The sequence below is a fragment of the Fukomys damarensis genome, unplaced genomic scaffold (genome assembly GCF_012274545.1).
Source record: "Fukomys damarensis isolate Sample0158 unplaced genomic scaffold, DMR_v1.0_HiC HiC_scaffold_4, whole genome shotgun sequence".
NCBI lineage: Eukaryota > Metazoa > Chordata > Mammalia > Rodentia > Bathyergidae > Fukomys > Fukomys damarensis.
Window position 1 is genome coordinate 38,679,667 of NW_022900916.1, and position 4,503 is coordinate 38,684,169.

The 4,503-nt window shown below is 43.0% G+C and overlaps 1 pseudogene; it reads left to right on the plus strand.

Moving 5' to 3' along the window:
• Positions 1–2,203: 2,203 nt before the first annotated feature.
• LOC104868649 lies at positions 2,204–3,736 on the plus strand (annotated as a pseudogene).
• Positions 3,737–4,503: the final 767 nt, after the last annotated feature.

Sequence of the window (4,503 nt, forward strand, 5' to 3'; positions counted from 1 at the left end):
ATCTATACCTATGTTTGTATAGTTGTTAGTTCATTGTTATGTGCACAGTTCCAGTCCAATGTCTTGGGGTTCTTTCTACTTTTCTCCTTTTCACGTCTATAACTGCTTTTTCTACCAGTGAAAACCCACATTTGTTTGCTCAATCTCCACGCATGACCAATCTCTCTTGTTTCTTTGCTGAGTTAATTATTACTATGAGGGGTGCCAAATTTTCTGATTTCATCATTTTTTCTGTATTTATTCATTGGCAGTCTATTATAAGAAAAAACTGTCATTTTCTCTCTTTCTATAGGCTCATAGATTCTGACTTTAGAAGTAATAAACTGTTATTGATATTTAATTTTGATGCTCAAAGATTCCTTGATTTGACCAGTGAGAGCCCATTCATGCTGGTTTTCTCTACCCCTAAGCTCTTCCTTATTTTCTACTGTGAGGTATTACAGGCTTATCTTGTAATTTCCCTGCTACAATCTTGGAATCAGCCATTTTTCCAAGGAACTGCCATTCATTTTAGGGGACAAGGATTTTAGAAACTGAGATCTAAGTCACTGGTATGTTTTTTGCTATTGGATGGTGATGGTCCCAGGCCCTCTCAGTAGACACAGTTACAAAATCGCTTTCTCTGCACAAATGTTCACCTATCTATACCTATGTTTGTATAGTTGTTAGTTCATTGTTATGTGCACAGTTCCAGTCCAATGTCTTGGGGTTCTTTCTACTTTTCTCCTTTTCACGTCTATAACTGCTTTTTCTACCAGTGAAAACCCACATTTGTTTGCTCAATCTCCACGCATGACCAATCTCTTATTAATGCCGCCTTCACACACAGGTGCTCTCTTCATTCCACTCACGTGCTACACCCTGTACCCAGCTGCCCACCTCTTCGCCACTGACTTCAGTCTTTGATGCTTACCTGGTTCAGCCCGACCCAGGGACTTTGAACTGTACAATTCAAGAAGGAGGGAAGGAAGGAAAAAAAGGTCCATGTTTTTCTGGGACCTCCTCTACTCAGGAAGAAATACCAAGTCATCAACTGCTTCCCTATAGTCTCCTCTCTCAGTTCCTGGCTTAGCTTTCTCAGCAGCATTTTGCTGCAGCTGTTTTCATCTCCTGCTTCTGCTGGTCTGGCTGCTGTGTCTGCCTTCCAGGCTGGGTTCTCCTCGTCTTCATGACTTCAGAAGCTGCAGGGGTCTAGGCTCATGCTCAGCCCTTCCCTCTCTCCTTCACTTTTCACTAAAGACTTAAATACCACACACTTGAGTACTTCCAAATTTATATCTCCAGCCCAATTTTGCCCCAAATTCCAGACTTATCTAGTTGCTTTCTCTAATCGTTTGTCTATAGGAATCCCAAAGTGAACATATCCAAAACTCTTCACTTTTCCTTTCGAAGTTGCTCCTTTGTGTTTCCCATATAAGTAAATTAAATGTCATCCATCTCGTGTCTCAACTGCTAGATTTCTCTTGTTCTTCTAAATTTATATCTAATTCAGCCTCATATTACGTCAGTCATGCCTTCAAAATACATTCCCAAACCACTAATTCTCGAAATATTCATCCCTACCCTCTAATCCAAGCCACCACATTTCCCTGTGACCTTTGCAAGAGTCTTCTAACTGGTCTCCCTGCTTCTTGCTCCCAAATTCTTCATACAGTAGTCAGAAGGATCTGTTAATCTATAAGCCCCACTTCCAGCCTCCTTAATAAAAAAGACAGAAACTACTTCAGAATTTAAAACAAAGAGATAACAAGCACAAAGGGGGACAGGTACCATAAATGTGAGACTAGAAATACTGATTTTAAAAATTAGAGAGAAAATGACAGATGTATAAAATAAGCAAAGTGGTCATCATTATAATATCCCCAAAAACCCACAAAATATTTTAGAATATAATTTTAAAACATCCCTAAAATAAGAAAAGACTGGAATACATACGTGGAAAGGAGGAATCGACTCAAAACTATTAACTTGGAGAAGTGTCTTAGTATATCCAAGGACTAGAAGGAGCTTCTTGAGTAAAGGAGGTGAATTCTTAGAAGACAAGTCCTAAAAACAACTGTCTGGCTTTCAAACTATTAACTTGGAGAAGTGTCTTAGTATATCCAAGGACTAGAAGGAGCTTCTTGAGTAAATGAGGTGAATTCTTAGAAGACAAGTCCTAAAAACAACTGTCTGGCTTTGTGTTCTCTCTCCCTCTCCCAACATGGCGGCCTCAGCAAAAAAGAATAAGAAGGGACGACTCTCTCCCTAAAAGACTTTCTGGCTGAGGATGGAGGGGCTGGTGGAGGAACCACCTATGTCCCCAAAGCAGTCAGCTGGACTGATGAAACAGATACCCTGGAAGGAGACCTTTCAACCACTTGGCACAGTACTGATGACGATGTGTAAAGGGCACCTCCAATTGACCGTTCCATCCTTCCCACTGGTCCCCGGGCTGCTCAGGAGCTCAATATCGACTGGAGTCATCTTCCCAAATCTCCACCCTATCCTTCTTTTCTAGGGAACCTGCCCTAGGATGTAAAGGAAGACTCTATTAAGGAATTCTTTAGAAGATTAAGCATTAGTGCAGTGTGTTTGCCACGTGAACCTAGCAATCCAGAAGTTGAAAGGTTTTGGTTATGCTGTGTTTGGGGACCTGGATTCCCTGCTCAGTGCCCTCAGTCTCAACGAAGAGTCTTAGGTAAAAGAAGAATTTGAGTGGATGTTGCTGACAGAGATGATCATTCTTTTGGGTGAGATAGAAATCGAGATTCTGACAAAGTAGACACAGACTGGAGGGCCCATCCTGCTACAGACAGCTTTGATGACTGCCTGCCTAGAAGAGGCAATGACATCTTTGGAGACAAGTATCGCGATCCTTACGATCCAGACTGGATGGGGATCGGGATGGCCCACTCCAGGATATGGATCGATAAGGGGTCAAGATCACTATGATGTGCGAGGCAGCAGAGATTATGATAGAGGCTACGATTCCAGAATAGGCAGTGGCAGAAGAGCCTTTGGTGGTGTGTACCGTAGAGATGACGACTACAGAGGAGGAGGAGACTGCTATGAAGACCGCTATAACAGACAGGATGACCAGCCCTGGGGCTCCAGGGATGATTACCCCTGGGACGATTATGGGCATGATGACAGCGGTCCCCCCAAGGGCCCAAACTACCTAAAGCTCCAGAGTACCCCTAAGGAGGACGATTCCTCTGCCAGCACGTCCCAGTCCAGTCAAGCAGCTCCTATCTTTGGAGGGGCAAAGCCTGGTGACACGGCTGCTAGAGAAAGAGAAGGAGAGGAACGGCTACAGAAGGAACAGGAGAAGCTGCAGTGTCACCTGGATGAGCCAAAACTAGAACGACGGCCTCCAGAGAGACACCCAACCTGGCGAAGTGAAGAACCGTAGGAACGGGAAAGGCCAAAGACAGGAAGTGAAGCATCACAGACTGGGACCTCAGCCCCATCTGGCAGAAATGCCCGAAGGAGAGAGAGCGAGAAGTCTCTAGAAAATGAAACACTCCATAAGGAGGAAGACTGTCACTCTCCACCTGCTAAGCCTCCCAAACCTGATCGGCCTCCAAAGGTAATGCCAGCCCCTCCACCAAAGGAGAGTGCATGGGTGAAGGGAAGTTCTAACCCTCCTGCTGGATCGCAGAGCTCAGACACAGAGCAGCAATCCCCTACAGGTTGTGGGGAGAAAGTAGCTCCAGCTCACCCTTCTGAGGAAGGGGGTGAAAAATTCTTGTAGATGAAAAAAAAAAGATATAAAGCTACATAAATCGTAAAAGAAAAGAATCATAAAATAGCCCTATCTATGAGGAAGTATACTTTCACCAGCCTATTTATACCTTACTTTAGGACTTATGAACTTCCTGAATTATGAGAAAGAAATTTCTTTTCTTTATAAACCATCTGGTTTATGGTATTTGTTATGGCAGCCCTACTAAGACAGAACTTGGCCCAGGCAGTATTTTGATTAATGTTATGGTTAGATCTAAAATGTCCACTAAAGCCTCATGTTCCAAAGTGGGGCTTTGTTGGAGGGTGTGGCTCACTTGGTACATGACCTGGAAAGGTATATTCTTGACCCCACCTCCTTCTTTCTCTCTGCTTCCTGGCTACTGTATTGTGAGAAGTGTCCCTCCTCTAGGCTGTCTTTGTCTTGAGCCACTGTACTATGGACTGAAAGCACTGGAAAGTATGAGCCAAATAAACCTCCCCTCCTTTAAGTTGTGGCTGTCAGGTATTTTGCCCCAGCAATGGGAAAGCTGACTAATACAGGTGAGTTCCACTACACTTTCAAATTATGGAGAATAACTAACTATCTTGCATAGTTTATAGTTTATTTAGAAAATGATGGAAAGTCTCAATCTCATTTTCTGAGCATAGATCACCTCGGTTCTAAGATTAGACATGGACAACACAAGAGGGAAAATTATAGACCCTCTCATTTATATACACAAGTAAAAAAAATCTAATCAATCAGTGATTAGGTAGACTTATTCTAGAATAATA